Here is a 19,493-nt window from a genome sequence, read left to right as displayed (position 1 = left end):
GCGGCAGGACCTGTAAAAATGTACTTTTTTAGCAATTTGCAGGCGTACAGGACATCGCTGTTAACTATGGTCCCTGTGCCTTGCAGCGGTCACTTGAGCTTACTCTTGTCTAACGGGAGCTTGGAACACTGACCAGAATCTGCCTTTCCCAGCATCTTATAAGCACAGAAAATGGGAAAACACCACCCAAACAGTGTTGAATGGAAAGACAATCCAGAAGCAGCAGAATACTTTCAAATAGTTTATGGGATGTGAGAAGCAAGAGAATGCAAGGAACTAGCAGGAGCATCCCCCACCCCCGCCTGCAGAAATGGATGCCAGCCTAGAGAAAAGGCAAACACAGCTGCTGTGCCCATTTGGTGCATTTGGTGGTTTGAATGAGAATGTTCCCCCCCCCCCCCCAGAGGGATTTGAACATTTGGTCCCCAGTTGGTGGCATTGTTTGAAGGAGGCCAAAGATCAGAAGGTGTGGCCTTACTTGAGAAAGTATGTCACTCAGAGTGGGCTTTGAGAGTTTAAGGACTGCTGCTTGCTGGCATGCTTCACCCCCCATCCCCATGGACTCCCTGTTCAACTGGAACGATAAGGCAAGTAGACCTTTCCTTTATTAGCTGCCTTGGTCATGGTTGTTATCACAGCCACAGGGAAGTAATTAGGACCAAGTGAGACCGTGATCTTTAAGGTTCCAGACTGTGAAATTCCTGCCCTCTTTCCCACAGGCTGGGTTGTCAGAGATGTACGATCTTCACACTTGTCTAGCACAATTCCTTCTCCAGATCCCACATTCCACTGGCTTAGGACACAAAGGTATGGAATGGGGCTGGAGATGCCCTCCCTTTCTGCTATGTGGACTCAGTCATTGTAGCACAGTGCCTGCAACTTTTCAACCCTAGGATGAACTGAGAGCATAGGCAAGAGGTTACCAGTGGCCAGTTAGGGAAGATAGGGGCCTAGTCCCCCCCCCACCCCCCACCCCCATCACCAGTGTCTCTCCAAGGAATTCTAAGTGCACCTCGTACCCAAACGGATCACATGATTTACTTCTTACATGGTGTAAGGGCTTGTATCTAGAAAAACTCTGCCTAATCCAATTTAAAAAAATAGGCAAAGACTTGAGCATATACTTCACAGAAAAAGATGCTGAGAGGACTCCATTCAGACAGGACAACCATCCACGCAGAAAGCTTCAAGGACGCTATGGAAATGAAACACTCAAACCTTCCAAAATGAAACCTGTGAGCTTAGCGGGGTGGCAGGGTGGTGAGCCTGGCGTGCAAAGGCAACCGGAACCTGCATGCTGAGCATGGAAATTGAACCTAGACACACTTCCACTCACAGGTGACTGAACACAGGCGGAGACTCGGAGGTAATCATCAGAAAGTATGGCACCGGAGCCCCCAAACCCAGAAATAAACAGAGCAGCACACCGGGCAGTGGAGAGGAAGACTCAGTGTAGCTCCAGTGTCTGTCTCCTCTGAAATCCAGCAAGATTCCACCCCTCTCCCTCTCTCCTCATCATTTATTTTTGATTTTATTTATTGTATCATTATTGTTGTTGTCATTACTACTTTGAGACAGAGTCTGTATCATATGTAACCATGGCTGTTTTGAGCCCACTCTGCAGACCAGGCTGGCCTCATACTCAAGAGACCTAGCTGTCTCTGCCTTCCAATAGTTGGGGTTTAAGGAGTGCACAGCCACCGTTAGCTAATTATTTTGTTGCTTGCTGTGACTTTCAAAACAATTTTTTTTTTATTTTATGTGTAGGAGTGTTTTGGTCACATGCATGTATGTGTGTCATGTGCATCCTAGAACTGGAGTTAATGGACAATTGTGAACTGTCATGAAGATGGTGGGAATTGAACCCAGGTCCTCTGTGAGAACGAGTGCTCTTAGCCACTAAGTGCATGGGCATACATGTCATAATGGACATGTGGAAGTCAGGGGACAACCTTTTGGGAGTTAGCTTTCTCCTCACATGTTATTGAGGTGCAGTCTCTCCTGTTTCTCCCGCACTGCAAGCTTTGGGGTAGCCGGCCAAGCACTTCTGCATTTAGACACTTTTCTTGTCTCTACCCCCAGCTCAATAGGGATTCCACATGCTAGCTGTTATGCATTCAGCCTTTATGTAGGTCTTAGGGATGGAACGTGGACCATCAGGTTAGCCATCTCTCCCTTCATCCCTGCATTTGTCTCCCACAGGAATGTTAAGTTCAAAGCAGAATTGAGGTATTTAGTTCAGCCTCAGCTCTCAACGCTATCAACACTCCCTGTAGAGCTCTTTACTTAGCTAAACTTAGAACTCTTACTCTAACATGTAAATGAAAAAGATGAAAAAGAGTTACAACACTCTTGGAAGGAAAGCTGAAGGAACCATCCCACTTGATGCTACAACAGCCACAGCCAGTTACTAAAATAGGGGGCTGTGTGCAGAGATCACTGAGAGGCTAGAGAAACCAGAAACAGACCCTTTCAGATCTGAGTGAGTCTGATACTGTGCCAAAGGGAGCCCGTGGGAGAGAGACAGTCCATCAGCACACAGGCTGGAGTGAATGAGCTCAGAGGCCGTGGTGGGCCTTGTGTAAATCACAGAGAAATACCCAAGAAACCGATTAGAGAACAGGCAGAAGCCACAGAGGCACTTTTCTGAAGAGGTGTAAGGATAGAAAACAGGCACAGGAGAAGAGGGTGCACCCCATCAGCCAGAAGAGAATGAAAACCACACGAGGTATCACCACACAGCCGAGAATGGTGAAATGAAATGTCTGGTATTATCGTCAAAGGCTGAGAGGGTGGGGAAAGACATGTCCCTCATCCCTGGTGGCAGTGACATAAGGTGTGAATGGCACAGGAAACAGGTGCTGCAGGATTTAAACGTGTCCCATTCTGTGCAACCTTGAGTGTCTGTGACAGAGAAATGGAAATGTACAGTCACACAACTGCCACACAATGTTCATAGCAGCCTTATTGATAACAGGTCCAAACTGGCCGAATCCCGCAGTAGATCCAAACTACTGATCATACTTATCAATAAAAGACAACTACTAACATAGACAAACCTTAGCTGAATCTTCAGGACAATGCAATAAATAATAATATAATAATGATAGTGATGTGATAATAATAATAATAATAATAATAATAATAATAATAATAATAATAAACCCTTGAACAATGGCATGCTGTATAACTCCATTTATGTAGTGTTTTTGAAATGATAAAACCATAGAGATGCAGAAGGTCTTAGGTGATGGGGAAGGGGTACCTATAAAAGGGCGGGTCTGCACTAGTGTGGTGCTAGATGCTTGAGCACTCAAGAGTTACATGTACACATGTTTGTACCATGGTGACATCTGCTCAGGGTTGGTAGGTGTCATCAGTATGGAATTCCTGGTGTTGACATAGTACCTCAGTCACAAGAGGTGTCCTGTGGTGGCAGAGCAGGTAAACAGCTGGTTTTATGTCAACTTGACACAAGCTAGAGTCATCAGAGAGAAAGCAGCCTCAATTGAGAAAATGCCTCCATAAGATCCAGCTGTAAGGAATTTTCTTAATTAGTGACCAATGGAGGAGGGCCCAGCCCATTGTGGGTGGTGCCATCCTTGGGTTGGTGGTCCTGGGTTCTATAAGAAAGCAAGCTGAGCAAGCTATGGAAAACAATCCAGTAGGCAGCATCCCTCCATGGCTTCTGCATCAGCTCCTGCCTCCAGGTTCCTGCTCTGTGTGAGTTCCTGTCCTGACTTCCTTTGGTGATGAACAGCGATGTGGAAGTGTAAGCTGAATAAACCCTTTCCTCCCCAACTCGAGTTTAGATCATGGTGTTTTGTTGCAACAATGGAAACACCAACTAAGACAACAGGTTAAGGCACTAGGAGTCCCCTGTTGTGTCTTACAGGAGGGATCTCCTGTAGCCTTACCTTAAAACAGAAGTTAGAGTTCGTGATTTCTACCCTCTGTTCTAAGGAACCTCTGGCCAATCCTGTACAGCTTGATCAAAAAGTGTAACCCCAGATATCCCAGTCATTCCCCAATGGCTAGTGAGATCTTGAATAAAATATGAATAGATAAAGCCAATCAAAGACTGTCAGGCCACCAAGATGGTTCATCAGGCAAAGGGATTTGCCCTCATGCCTGATAAACCCTGTGATACTCAGCATCCACCTGATAGAAGAGAACAGACTTCCACAAACTGTTCCTCTGACCTCAACACGAGCACTATACATGTGTATATCCACCAAATAAGTAGATAAATGTAACAAAAAGATTAAAAAAAAACTCGAAATCAAAGCTAGAGTATACTGACAAACCACAAAGCAAAAACCCTAATTAAAATCAAATCCACCAATATGAAAAAAAAATGAAAAAAAAAAAAAAAAAACTACCATTGCAATGGGATTGGACTTGTGAGACATGCAAAGACCGTTCAGAAACAGATGATGCTCTCTGAGCTCACTGCAGAAGGCAGGTTATCGTCTTGTGATTACTTCAGAGTGTAGAGTTGGAATTAAACAAGAGTAGGTACCAACTCAGGACAGGTAGTCACAGGGATGCGTTTAATTGTTTTCCATTTGACAGCATGGTAGAGCCACAGTAGGGCCCAGGGAGCTCAATTTCCTCTGGGTTTCCCCAACAACTGACTTTCCTCTCCTGTTTTGTCCAGCAAGAAAATCTGAGATATATTACTTTTTTTACTCTGCCATGTTGGTTTCCTTCAGGGAGCCGGCTTGTTCAAGTTTGTGTGTCGCTGTGCTTTGCTCTGGACACCCGTGAATGACTTAGGCCATATTGTGCTGCTCACTCACTTTGTAATGTCCTGGGGAATGAAAAGGACTGAACCAGGCCAGAGAGATGTGGGAGCCACAAACGGCCTTCAACTTTGCACACTTGGACCGTCTGTGCCTTGAGTGTCTGTTATGATACAGCAGCTCCGTTGCAGTTTTGTCTGTGTAGATGGTGCACAATTGGCTACAGAGCATCGCCAAGCCAAGGATGAAGCCCATCAATGACACCAGGAGGAGGAAAAAGATAGGGGCAGGTGGGGACACAGCACTGCTCGAATTCCACTCTCCCCGGGCGTAGCTGCACAGGACAGAGATGCCCAGCAGGAGCAGAACGTGGATCGAGGTAAGTCCAAGGTACATTGTGAAAAGCAAGAAGTACTTCTGGTTGTCCTCACCCACGCAGTTGTTGATCCAGGGACAGTGGTGGTCGTTCTTGCGGATGCAGCGCTTGCACACTGTACAGTGGTAAGTTCTCTTTGGTATGGCAGACTGGCAGTCGGGACAGTAGGACACTGTGTCAGGCCCAGGCGGGTTACCCAGGGGCACAGAGCCTGGGTCGGTCAACATAGTCCGTAGGTGTGACACGAGTGCCAGTGAGGCTAGCAGATGGAAGACCACACCATTGGCCACTATGTACAACATGTTGTTAGATGGTATAAGCAGGTCCCGGAATAGTACCCATCCTCCGCTCAGCACCAGCGCCCACGCGCCCATGGCACACAGGATGCCAAACGGATCAAGGATGAACCAGCAGCGTTGGCTGGGGGCCCGCAGCGGGGTCTCTAGCCCGGCGCTGTGCTCAGATGTGCCGCGGTTTTGGACCTGCGAGAACATTTTGAGAGTTCTCAGGCTTGCTCAAGAGCTAGCATCCTGATGGTAGACCCAGGGCCCCGAGGAACCCCCAAGAGAGGAGAGGGTCCTCCAGAGAGAGGAAGATGGCTTGGCCTTTCTCTCCTGCTCAGCTTGTCTGGAATTGGCTCCTGCCTCCCTGGGCAGAGCCAGGGAGGAACTGGGAGAGCTCCCTGACAGGCTGATCCTTGCAGCATTCTAGAATGTTCCCTTAGACAGGTTTGTGAACACAGAAAGGGCCTAGTGTCCCTCAGGGTTTGTGGGAAGGCTGGGATGAGGAGACACCTATAGGTGCTGGCCCTTTGGTTTTGCTTTCTTCACTCTGAGCAGACCTGTTGGAACCTCTTTGCTTTGGGGAAACTGAGGAAAGAGGAAGTAATTTACCAGAAGAGACCAGGTGAGGACTACATACCTGCTGTCTGGTCCAGAGTCTGGGCTTCTGCCTCTTCTTTTTCTGGGCTGAAGGTTTACCCAGGGGAGGACTCAGGATGTTAGATGAGAGAATATGAGCCTCTCCTCAGAAGGGGTGTTGTTGATGAATGTGACGACCCCCATGGTCTGCCAAGACCCCCTTGAAAATCTCCCGAAGGGAGACCTCCCTCTAGAGCTCAGGAAGCAAATCCTTCAACACTTACTGTGGAACAAGAGGCGAGACACAGCGGAGTGCAGGTGAGTGGAGAGGTGTGTGTGTGTGTGTGTGTGTGTGTGTGTGTGTGTGTGTGTGTATGAGAGGACGGTGCTACCTGTGCTGCCTGACTAGGTCCCGTTAGGGAACATAGCATACAGAATGGTGGAGACACAGTGTTTGGGTCAGCAACCCCACAAAGAGCGTCTATCCAGTGGGGCCAGTATGGCAGTAAAATGGTTGATGTAACCCCGAAAGAAGAGTGCTTTAGGCTCACTTGGGGACAGATGTGTTGGAGAGTGTTGGGGTCTGTGGCCTCTCAGGCATGACAGCTTTTGGGAGAAGCTTCAGAGAAGACTTGGTCCAACTGCCTTCTCCTCCCACAGTCCAAATTCAGTGGTATAGGGGACAAATATGGGTGGCTAGGCTTCCAGTAGCACCACCAGGGTAGAAGGACCTGTTTGGCTGTGAACACAGCAGAGGCAGGCTGGGGTGTGGGTGCTTTCCAATTGTGTTGTACTCAGGACTCGTACATACAGAGGCCAGAGTGCTTTGGACTCCCCAGTGTTCTGTGCCCTTTTAAAAAAAATTCTTCTGTTAGGCTGTGGAGATGGTGCGTTTGCATGTGTGTGTGTGTGTAATAAATGTGTGTGTGTGAGATAAACGTGTGTGCATGTGTGAGAGCTAAACAACAGCAGGGATCATTTCTGCTGTCCCTTGTGATGGGACAAGGGCCTCATAGATCTGTGTGAGTTACTGTCACCACATCTAACAGAGGTGGGTATGCAGGGACTAGGGAACAAATTATAGTTTGCAGGTGAAAAGTCACTGTTGTCTCCTACCCTACCCACTCAGCAGGTTTCTTTGCCATATGGGGTGGCCTTGCTTCAGGCAGTGGAATTTGTGGGGTGTCGAAGCCTCTGTGAACATACACGTTACACCTGTGCATATGCAAACCACTGGAGTGCCCCACCATGCCACCCCCCTGCCTTCTGTCTATTCTGTTTCCCGCTGCTGGGAACTTTCTGAACTTCTCCTCCTTACACACCTTGACCACCTCCCTGATGTCCGCTGGAAGCCATCAGCCAAGCGTTTGAGTCTGAGTCGTAACATTGGAAACAGCTGCTCCTTTGTCTCCTATGTATGGTGACGCATGTGGGACTTTCAGGGAACTCAGCTCTCTGGGACAGAACTGCAGAAAAGTCCTCTTGGAGGAGTGGTGGTGACCCTCTTGTCCATTCTAGACATTGACATTCCTGTGTCTACCTGCTAGATGTCCCATCCAAACTGTCTGGGTGCCCTGGTTGTTCCTTCTGTTTCTGTATGTAAGTGCATGCAGTTGTCTCTCCTCATGACTCAGTTGTGGTGTGTGGTTCCCTGTACCCTTCTGTGAGTGGTACCTGAGTGTTTTGTGCCCTCACTGGTGTCTTAGTCAGGGTTTGTATTCTTGCACAAAACATCATGACCAAGAAGCAAGTTGGGGAGGAAAGGGTTTATTCAGCTTACACTTCCACTCTGCTGTTCATCACCAAAGGAAGTCAGGACTGGAACTCAAGCAGGTCAGGAAGCAGGAGCTGATGCAGAGGCCATGGAGGGCTGTTACTTACTGGCTTGCTTCCCCTGGCTTGCTCAGCCTGCTTTCTTATAGAACCCAAGACCACCAGCCCAGGGATGGCGCCACCCACAACGGGCCCTCCCACCTTTGATCACTAATGGAGAAAGTGTCTTACAGCTGGATCTCATGGAGGCATTTCCTCAAGGGAGGCTCCTTGCTCTGTGATAACACCGGCTTGTGTCAAGTTGACACACAAAACCAGCCAGTTTTCTCTTTGAGCCTGGCATGGGCTGCCATCTTGTTGATGGGGCCACATCTTAAATGTTTGCTCTCAGTCATGCACTGCCAGCACTACAGGATATAATGTAACTCCCCTGAGAAGCGCATACTCTACAGTGCAGGCCAGGTGGCTTAGGTTCCATGACTGGGACCCAGTTAGGTTCTCAGTGCAGATCGTCAGGGTGGGCTCAGGATCCCCCTCTATTGATGCCAACTGTGTGAAACTGGCAGCAAGGAAGTGTGCGAAAGGCTCCTGGAGAGGCTGGGGGCGGGGCAGAATGGAGACCTCAGGCTTTGGACATAACCTGCCGGTTGCTGGGAACTTGAGTCTACAAGGCTTAGTCCAAGATGCTCTGGTCTGGGACTGGAGTGTCACACAGCTTGGCTGTGGGGAAATGGTGCCCCTGGTATCCAGTACAAGGGGAGCCAGATTGGGATGAAATACCTTCCTATGGATCTGTGGTTTGTTTCCCTCAGTTGCAAGCGGTGTCCAAAGCTAGCTTGCTTCTGGGATATCTGCCTCCTAGCCAGTCTGTCCTGGTTTGCTTTCTGCTGCTGTGATAAAACACTGAGCGGAGGAGGAAAGGGTTTATTTCTGCTTATAGCGATAAGCCGGCCTGTTTAGGATCAGAAGCCATCTTGTTACAGGGTCAAATTAAGTTCGCTTCTGTTTTCTGTAAAACTTGTTTCTTCACCTTACAATTCGACTTCCCCATACATTGAATCTCCCTGGAATTCAAGTTGTCTGCATCCTGACCGAATCTTTACTCACATCTACCCTTATAAGATAAGGTATTCTGCCAAATATCTTTGATATGTTCTGCCAAGTTCCTTACCCAGAATTTGTCTGGAAATCCCAACCCCTGGAAACCTCTTAGCTGTGGAGTTTTTTGGGGTATAAAACTCCCACTTCTTCTGTGGTGGTTCTCTCAAATTCCCCATTTAGGGAGAGGCAGTCACCGGGCCAGCTATATTGTGCACATATAATAAAGCTTGCTTAATTCAACTAAAAATAATTGAGTCAGTAATCTTTATTCTCTTTCAGTTGGTTGATAACAGATTACTAAACTGAGGGCAGGAGCTTGGAGACAGGAACTGAAGTAGACACCATGGAAGAACGCCATGAAACGCACTGGCTCGCTCAGCCGCCTTTCTTACACAGCCCTCTTAGTTATGGTTTTTATGTGATTAAACACCATGACCAAAAAGCAAGTTGGTGAGGAAAGGATTTATTTGGCTTACACTTACATCACTGAAGAAAGTCAAGACAGGGATTCAAGCAGGGCTAGAGCCTGGAGGCAGGAACTGATGTAGAGGCCATGGAGGGGTGCTGCTTACTGCCTTGCTTCCTATGGCTTGCTTAGTCTGTTTTCTTATAGACCACCAGCCCAGGGATGGTACCAACCACCGTGGGCTGGGCCCTCCCCCATTGAGTACTAATTGAGAAAATGCCTTATATCTGGATCCCATGGAGGCATTTTCTTAATTGAGGCTACTCTTTGATGGCTCTAACTTGTATCACATTGACATACAAAACCAGCCAGTACAGCCTCCTACATCAGTATTAATCAAGAAAATATTCCACGGGACAGTCCAATGGAGGTAGGTAGTTTCTCGTCTGAGGTTCTTTCCCCAGGTATGTTAAGTTGATAGCCAAGTTTAACCATCTGCTTCCCAGTCCCCAGCTCTTAGAGTGCCACTTAAGTCCTGCTTCTCTCCAGGTGAAGCCAAAGCACACTTTCGAAGGACAGTAACTGTCACCTGCGCTGCAGGTCATTGTCCCAGAGGCTTGCTCTTATCTTGGGTCTACTGTCCAAGCTGGGCCCTGGCACCTTGAGCAACTGGGAGATATGCTTGCCCACCGAGAGCACCTGGTTCATCTGGCCAGCATTATAGTTATATCAAATGAAGTTCTGCTGTTACTGTGTTATCTCTGCCAGGGTTTGGAATGAGGTCATTCTCAGCTTCAGAGGAAGGGGCTTGCTTCCTGTTTAACGCTTTGAAGGGCGTATTTCTTGTTTCCATGCTATAGAGGGGACGCTTCCTGTTTCTGTGCTTTGCCATTGTCAGATCTCAAAGAAATCTGGAACAAGTCTCACTCAGTACCTGTGGCTCCTCCCAGCACTTATCATCCTGCCTCTTACCCTAAACCTCTCCAACCCAGGGGCTGGACTTCCCTTCTCTCTCTCCACTTTCTGATCCTATATGACTTGGTCAGTTTGGCTACATGCTCTTTTGGTTCTTCTCTGGTCCCCTTTTTCTGTCTTTCTTTCTGTCTTTCTTTCTTTCTTTCTTTCTTTCTTTCTTTCTGTCCTTCTTCTTCTTCTTCTTCTTCTTCTTCTTCTTCTTCTTCTTCTTCTTCTTCTTCTTCTTCTTCTTCTTCTTCTTCTTCTTCTTCTTTCCTTCTCCTCCTCTCCTTCTCCTCCTCCTCATCTTCCTCCTCCTCCTCATCTTCCTCCTCCTCCTCTTTCTCCTCCTCCTTCTCCTCTTCATCTTCCTCCTTCTCCTCTTCCTCTTCATCCTCTTCCTCCTCATCTTCCTCTTCCTCCTTCTCCCTTTTCCTCTTCCTCCTCCTCCTCTACCCTATCCACCTCCTCCTCTCCCTCTCCCTCTCCCCTTTCTTCCTTGCTTTCTTGCTCAGCTTCCTCACTCTCCTATCATGGCTGAGTACAGTCTGCTGGCCATGTTCAGTGATCCAGATGCCTCTGGCTGTGTTCTCCCTCATACCTACAATAAAACCCTCTCCTCAACCATACCCAGGAAAGGTCATATCCTCATTTTCATTCCCTCCTGTCATTTGCCCATCAGGCTTCCTTCATCCTAAACCACCTTCCCCAGAACCTGTGCAGTTCCCTGCAATTTCCATGCTTTCTCTGGGGGCACACAGGGTATCCTGGAATTCTAAGCTCACACCGTACGGATGGAACGTTCTGTGTATGTCAGCATTTACCAAATTCTGTGGTGTTCTGTAGTTAAGCCTATGCTGTGGCTGCATCAGCGTAATTTTCTTTGTTGGAGCTCAAAGGTTCTGCACATTCACTGTATCATCCAAAGATGAGGGAGTAAAAGTTCTAGTTTCCTAGTAATTGCCAGGAGACCGTTCTCTCCTGGATCCTGTTTCTCCTTGCAACTGCAGCAGATTGGGTCCTGAGATATCTCCCCTCCCCTCCCCTCCCCTCCCCTCCCCTCCCCTCCCCTCCCCTCCCCTCCCCTCCCCTCTCTTTCTTTCCCTTCCCTCTTCCGTCCCCTCTTTTCTTCTTCTCTCTTCTTGCCCCTTTCTCTTTCTTTTCCAAGACAGTGTTTCTCTGTGTAGCCCTGGCTGACCTAGATCTTGCTCTGTACACCAGGCTGGTCTCAAAACTCAGAGATCCACTTGTCTCTGCCTCCAAAGTGCTGGGATCAAAGGTGTGCACCCCCACTGCTTGGCTTTCTTTGCTTTTCTTATTTTAACAGTGTGATGTTGAAAGCTGGGACAGCTCTCAGCTCCACCCTTCATCTTCCCGCCCTGGGACTTGTCTTCTGATTTCCTGCCTAACATTTTGATTTCCTTTTGGTTTATTTATTCACACCCATGTCTTTGAATTGAACAAAACTAGATGTTTTAAATGTTATTTTTTTTCTATTTAGACAGTAGGACATACGGTTCATCTCTTCTGAATTTATTGCGCTTTTAATCCTGCCAACTTATTTGTGATTAATATCTGCAAATCCTTTGCGAATTTTGTAGAGAAAGCATGTGCTGGGTCTGTGCCTATTTATTCATCGACCTTATTAACCATGGAATTTATTTCTACAGTCTCTTCTGTTTTGTCCCTCTCAAGGTTGAGTCGTGGGTTAATTCTCTCACTACATTGCATCTCTGTCAAGTTTCAAAATGTTCTTATTCCCCCTCCATTAACCTGTGTGGGTTGTTGGTCAGAACTCGTGGTCTCGCTGAAGAGGGCTCAGTATGTGGGCTGGACCTTTTTGTCCAGTGACGTACTGTCCCCCATCCCCCACACCACTGCTCTGTTTGTCTATGTTGTGTATCATGTCCTCTCCTGTGGTCACTTGAGTTGGTTATTGTTCTTATCCATGTTACCAGACATCAGATGAGAAGCCACTTAAGAGAGGAAGGACATATCTCAGCTCCTAGTCTGAGAGTGCGGTCCCTCATGGTGGGGGAGTTGCAGATGCAAACTCCAGCTCTGACCTCAGTTGCCCTTATTCTGAGAGACATATCTCGTGAACCTAGATTCAGGTTGTCCTGAATAACATGTTCCAGTGTGGAAGAGGTAGCAGGGCTTTACAGTTTCGGGATAAAAGAACGTCATAAAGGTATTCACATGGTATTTTCAGAACCAATGGGAGCAGCACAGTGGGGAAAAAAGTCTCCTCTGTAGTCCTCAGATGCTGTCTGAACACATTTTTAGACTTCCGGTTGGTGGAAGCTGGTGGTTTGCTCAATTAATGCGTTCTGAAGGGTGTTAGCTAAAACTTACAAGGTTGTTGTTAGGTCTAACACAGAGGTCAAGGAGGAATGTCTGTGAAGGGGGCTAAAGGGAGCCCAGGATAATTGGCTTTGATCTGCAGCCTTTGAATGTGGGAGCTTGCGGATCCCAAGAAGCCTGGCCATGCACAGTTGGCTCTGCTCAAGGTCACGTCTGGGATCTTAACTATGTGTTTTTGAGAAAGGATGTTCTCATAAATTACTTATAAATAATTCTTCAGGAATGAAAATGTGCAGGGATTAGGTTTCTTGAAGGTCTCCAGGCTCCAAGCATTGCGAAGCTACCCACTGTGTGTAGGTAGATATGTAAAATATTTATAAAATTTATGCCTTGAGGAGCTGTGGGGCTCTGTCTACTTTGATGTATTTGGGAAGCATCTGACTCAGGAAGCTGGACTTCAGTCTCCAGTGATGTGTGAGTTGAACAGTTGTAAGGAGAGGGCACGACCCTTGGCTACAGAGAGTGAACTAAGGCCAAGCAAGATGGGTGCCATTTCCAGGAGGACCTCAAATGAGTGAGAGTACCTTTGAAGAACTACAAGAACAGCTTGTGGCATCCTTCACATGATGGTTGCCAGACAGGAGGTCTAGGCAGGATCTGAGCAGAGGGAGGTGAGAGACTGGCATGGGATTGAGTCAGACAGAGCACAGGGCTGGGGTGCCTTGATGGACATCCATGGTGAAAAGACAGAGCCAACTTTTGCAAGTTGTCCTCTGATGCCCATATGTGCACCAAGGCACACACACTAAATGTAATAAAAAAATTTTGTTCCGTTTATTTCTAAGAGGTCCTTTCTGTTAGTTCCCAGGCACTTGTAAGCATGTAGTCTTCTCTAAACTTGCTCAGCCTGGATACATCTTTATGGTCCTTTTGGGCTCATATGGGTGGAATTCAGAGCTGTCCTCCCCCCCCCTTTTTTTTTTGGCCTGGGTTCTAGTGATGCCAAACATCCCTGTATTTTGGCTACTTGAATCTACCTGTCCTGTGGAGATCAGGTCTACACTTCTTCCTGGTTTATCGTGATTTGTCCCGCATGAGTGAGGGTATAGGTGTCTGTCTTGGGCAGCATGAGGGGTTCCCTCTAGGTTGTAAGTGCTCACCCCCATTCTTCTCCCTTGACATGTGGCTGCTTTGGGGTGGGCACTGACTTGGTTCTGTCAGCGTTGTTTGATGTTCATTACATGTGACTACATGAGCATCTTAGTCAGGGTTCGATGGACGCAGATCTCCTGCTTCCTGGTTTTGTTTTAGAGCCTAGTGTTGTACTTCCCTGACACCCACAAATTACCATGGACATGTGGTCCTGAGTCTCTGGGCTCCCTTTGTAGCTGCTGCTCTGCTTGTATTCTCTGGAGGCAATCAGCAGGAGGACAGGAGAGTCAGAGGAGTGGCAGGGCTGAACCTCCCTTTTGCCTCTGGCCTGGTTGGCTGGAATGTCCTTGCCTTCTCGTTAGTAGCATGGAAAGTCATTCAGCTTACACAGGAGAGGATCTTTGAATTCAATAAATACAGACAAAGTAGAAAAACAAGAGATGCAAGCATCCCAGAGGCTTAAGTGACCTGTTCACATAAAGCAGACAGATGGGGACTTTAGGAGAAAGGACACTCCAATTAATCAGGAGACAAACCAGCTTTAAGTGATTGTTTTTTTGGGAGAATTGACCTTCCTCTGTGGCTCTGTGGCTTTCCTCCCCGGATGCAGAGAGTACACATTAGGAGAGTATGTGCTCAATTACACCATCTGGGGCACACTCATATATACTGACCAATAAATCATACTGCTCATCACACACACACACACACACACACACACACACACACACACACAGCCCATCACATGTGCACACAAGCATTCACACACTACACAGTAACACTGCCCAATAACAGACTGTCTAGAATACATTTATATACACACACAGCTCGGTACATATTCACATAAATATACAAAACCACACTCAGGTTGCCAAGTAATAGGCGTGCGCATGTCTACTGCACACATACATGTGCACACTGCTCAGCATACACATAAACACACATTTACACACATACATTCTCATACTCCTCAACATACACTGACACTCCACTTTTCTCAAAGCCTCTTTTCCCCTTCTGTGGTTCCGTTTCTAATACAGGAACACGTATCGCTAGAACAAGCTTCCATTTGTTCACAGGTGATTTTTGTGCCGACTCTGTAAGTCGCGATACAGGGACACGGATCCTCCTTGGAGTGAGGGCAGGATGGATGCTAACCAATGAGTCTCATCTGGGTGTTGGAGACAAAACCACAATAGCAGGAAACACAAGTTAGTGTTTTCACAAAGCTATTTCATTTTCTGACAAGAAACTTCAATTAGTGAGCACTCAACCAAATCCAGTCACTCGGGTATTATGGTTTTGAACTTAAACTTGACACTGGTAATGAGATGTCAGTCTCTAAATTCTGAGTTTGCATGTACTTATATACACTCCAGTGAGGACACTGGGTAGGTTTCAGGAAACAGGAACAGGAAGATAATTTTGAGGACTTTGATGACCTCTTCCTGTATGATTTGTTTCTTTCTTTCTTTTCTGCTTTTTCTTTCTTTGCTTTTCTCTTTTTTGGATGTGCATGTTTGTATGCTTTTGTGTATGTATGCATGTGTGCATGTTTGTGTGTATGTGTGTGTTTTTGTGTATGTATGCATATGTGCATGTTTGTGTGTATGTGTGTGTTTTTGTGTATGTATACATGTGTGCATGTTTGTATGTGTGTGTATGTTCTTGTGTATATTTACATGTGTGCATGTTTGTGTGTGTATATGTTCTTGTGTATGTATACATGTGTGCATGTTTGTGTGTATGTGTGTATGTTCTTGTGTATGTATACATGTGTGCATGTTTGTATGTGTGTGTATGTTCTTGTGTATATTTACATGTGTGCATGTTTGTGTGTATGTGTGTATGTTCTTGTGTATGTATACATGTGTGCATGTTTGTGTGTATGTTCTTGTGTATGTATGCATATTGCATGCTGAGGTCAGAGCTCAATTTCAGGTATCTTCCTTGATCATTAACTTTTTTATTGTATGTTTTCAAAAAGATTTAAAAATTGTGTGTGTGTGTGTGTGTGTGTGTGTGTGTGTGTGCATATGAATAGGATGCCAGGAGAGGGTGTGGGATCCCCTGGATCTGAAGTTAAGGCAGTTTTAAGCCACCTGACATGGGGTTCTCTGGAAGAGCTGGACACACTTGTTAACTGATGAGCCACCTCTCAGGTCCTTTCTATTTTATTTGTTTACTGAGACAGCGTCTCTTAATGAACATGGAGCTTATTGATTTGGCTAGACTAGTTGGCCAATTAGCTTTAGGAACACTCCTGTCTTCCATCCCCCGTCAGTGGTTCCAGATGTGAACTGCTGTATCTTGCTTTTGCTTGGCTGCTTGGGATCTGACTTAAGGTTCTCACACTTTTTTTTTTTTTTTTGGTTTTTCGAGACAGGGTTTCTCTGTATAGCCCTGGCTGTCCTGGAACTCACTCTGTAGACCAGGCTGGCCTCGAACTCAGAAATCCGCCTGCCTCTGCCTCCCAAGTGCTGGGATTAAAGGCTTGCGCCACCACCGCCCAGCAGGTTCTCACACTTGTGTGGAAGACATTTTACTGTCTGAGTGTAGAGTCCCCTTAATAGTTTTTGTACTTCCTTTTGGTCCCTGTGACCTTTCTGAGTTTAGAAGAGTCTCCAAAGGGTGCTGATTGCCTTGTTTGTTTCTATGTTGGGAAGTGAAGCAAAGCCAACTGAAAGCACAGGCACTCATTTAAATTTTATCTCCTCTCCTCTCTTTTCACCCTGTTTGGACAGCCACCTGTGAGAGAAGGCAGGGGGGCAGATGACCAGAATGAGAGGCAGATGACCAGAATGAGGGGCAGATGACCAGACTGACAGCATAGATCCCATCTGTCCTGGCTAAAAAGACAGAAGTACTTGTGGGTGGCTTTTTGAATGAAGTTCCCTTTAGCTGTGTGTGTCCCACAGCACAGGAGAAAGGCTTATGACTCATTGGGTGGGTAAATCTTGGCATCACTACCTGGGAGTCTGCTACCTCATCTGTGTTGACTTTCCTCATCCTGCTGGTTTAGAAAATGTGCCAATTTCCCACCCAGAGTTGCTGCCTTCACTCACTGGGTGAGTGGGCGTTCTCTGTAGTTTGGGTCAGATACAGGTGTAAACACAGAACCAGGAAGGCTGTCTGTCATTGGGGGTCAGTGCTACAGCCATGACAACTATGCTGATTGGGTGGCAGACCAAGACTTGGCTCTGTAACACAGGATTTCTGTGGTAGGACATGGCCTCTTGCCTGCTTTGTAGGCTTTAGGGTCCAATGAATGTGACTTTGTCACATGACTCCCTTCCCAGCACCTGTGCTATGACCCCTTTCTCCTCTAGGCTGACATTTGGTGAGCAAGAATAGTGTCTGAGGAGACAATCCACTCCAGGATTCCACCAGGAGTTTGAATGCAGCAGACCCAACAAAACAGACTTTTAGCTCTGTGCCACACATGAGGAAGCCAATGCCTGCATTTGGGTGAGAGACCCTTAATATCCCAAATCTCATCCCCTCTTTTCTGAGGCACTGCATATGACTCCTCTGGGGGGTGATCTGGACAGTGCGCCAAGCCACTCATTAAAAAGTCAGTTTGTCAGATTGACAAAATGACAGAAGTCAGGTACATTTATTATTGCTTGCAGAAGGGAGCAGAGTTAGATGGTGTCCAGTTACTCCAGATGAAATAAAATGCCTGCTATCCCATGAGCTCCAGCCCTCGAAAGTCCATGTCTGTCTGCAATGACATCTTTACAATGTTTCCTGACTATGTCAAACCAGTCTTCACACCCTGTCCTGCTATGATGTCCTTTGACCCCTGGCTTCTCAATGGGATTACTTGTTGGCTTTGGTGCTATGGGCAAATAATACTGTGCCCACAAGAGAGCCAGGAAAGGCCCAGGAGGGTTAATGTAAGGGTCCTGGATGTTCCCAAGGTGCCAGGTACATCTGCCACTGGCTCTGGTGCAGGTTTCCTGGGCTGCTGTGAAATTACCAGCAAGTGGGACATGTATCTACAGTCATTTCATCTCTCACAGTCCGAAGCAGAAATCTAGGGTGGAGGTGTAGCCGGGCTGCAGGTGTGGGAGGGTCCTTCTTGCCTCTTTCCTTCCAGTGGCTGCAGGCATTCTCAGCTGGTAGCTGGATCACTCCATGTCGTCTCTCCTTCCACAAGGACACCTTCCAGTCAAAGATCTAAAAAGACCTAATTTCAAGTTCTATTGCTGTTCTATTGCTGTGAAGAGACACCACAACCAAGGCAACTCTCAGGAAATAAAACACTTAATTAGGGGGCTTGCTTACAGGTTCAGAGATTCAGTCCATTACCAGCATGACAGGGAGTGTTTCAACATGCGGACAGGCGCTGGAGCAGTAGCTGGGAGCTACATCCGGATCTTTAGGGGTGGAGAGGTAGATAGATAGATAGATAGATACATAGATACATAGATAGATAGAGAGATAGATAGATAGGACAGAGAGAAGGGAGAGAAGAGAGAGGAAACAGAAGAGAAGGAGGAGTGAGGAGAAAGAGGAGGAGGGAGAAAGAGAGGAGGAGGGAGGAAAAAGAGGAGAAAGGAAGGAGAAGAAGGAAGAGGGGGAAGAGAAAGAGGAGGGGAAGAGGAGAAGGAAGAGGAGGAGGAGGAGGAGTGACTGAAACTGAGCCTGGGCCTGGCTTGGGCTTTTGAAACCTCAAAGTCCACCCCTAGTGACACACTTCCTCCAACAAGGCCACACCTCTTAACTATTCTAATACTCAAATAGCACCAATCACCAATGACTAAGCACTCAAATAGTTAAGCCTCCAGGGGCCATTTCCATTCAGACTACTACATCAAGTAAGTGTTTAGAGGCGTGAGTGACCCACTGCGGTGTTCCTCCACCGTGTGTTCTAGCCAGGAACTCCGCTGCTCTACCGTGCAGTCCCCACTGTGAGCTCAAATCAAACCTCCCTCTAGTTGAATATTTAGGAAGCAGAGAGTGAGGAATCAGGGGTGGGAATTGCCCTCAAAGTCCTGCCCCTAGTGACCACCTAGCTAGGATTCATCTTGTAAGGGTTCTGAAACATCCCCAAATACATCACCAAATACTCAAAGCATGAGCCAGCCATCAGATTTAAACCGTAATGCCAGCCCAATACTACACGCTTTCTTCTTCAGGCTCACAATTGTATGCATGTTTCAAATACTTTTGAGGGGACTCAGTGTTTTGGGGACAGGGTCTGATGTAGCCCAGGCTGGCCTCAAACTCCTTTAGTAGTGGAGGATGACCTTGAACTTCCTCTGATCCTCCTGTCTCCACTTCTCAAGAGCTGGGATGACAGGTGTGTGTCACCATGGTTGGTTTATACAGGGCTGGGGATTGAACCCAGAGCTTTGTGTGCTTTCCCAACTGAGTTACATTTCTAGCCCAAGGTAGGTGCTCATTTTTAAACACTGCAAACCCCAGATGTAAGTAGTTCAGGAAATGTGCCCTCACGTATCTCTCTTGGTTTCACATGTGAGCCTGAACCTCTTCACAAACAGGCAATAATCCACTCGGACAGATCCAAAGCTCCGGGACATCAGGATAATTAGTGCAGAGTGTTAACCAGCAGTGTTGCCAAAACATTTTGCGCCAGGTCCAAGATGAGTGTCTGCACACAGGATGGGCCTGTTTCCTGTGGTGAATTCCCGTCATGATGGTCCTGATTTCCTGTCCAGCTAATGATCAGAAAGTGACTGGCAGAGAACTGACAGGCTGCCTCTTGCTTCTCTGCCTGCCCAGGCTGCTGGTTTCAGGGCTAGTTTATCATGCCAGAGTACCTAATGATACCAGCTCCCAACACCTGTGGCCCT

General features: G+C 47.0%; 1 pseudogene across 1 annotated transcript; it reads right to left on the bottom strand.

Moving 5' to 3' along the window:
- Positions 1 to 4,540: 4,540 nt before the first annotated feature.
- LOC117719356 (palmitoyltransferase ZDHHC3 pseudogene) lies at positions 4,541 to 5,798 on the bottom strand (annotated as a pseudogene). Its single transcript, XR_013103577.1, has one exon. The product of XR_013103577.1 is annotated as a palmitoyltransferase ZDHHC3 pseudogene (transcript).
- Positions 5,799 to 19,493: the final 13,695 nt, after the last annotated feature.

The sequence above is a fragment of the Arvicanthis niloticus genome, chromosome 13 (genome assembly GCF_011762505.2).
Source record: "Arvicanthis niloticus isolate mArvNil1 chromosome 13, mArvNil1.pat.X, whole genome shotgun sequence".
NCBI lineage: Eukaryota > Metazoa > Chordata > Mammalia > Rodentia > Muridae > Arvicanthis > Arvicanthis niloticus.
The sequence above is the reverse complement of the archived record's forward strand: the minus strand, read 5'-3'. Positions and strand labels throughout refer to the sequence as shown.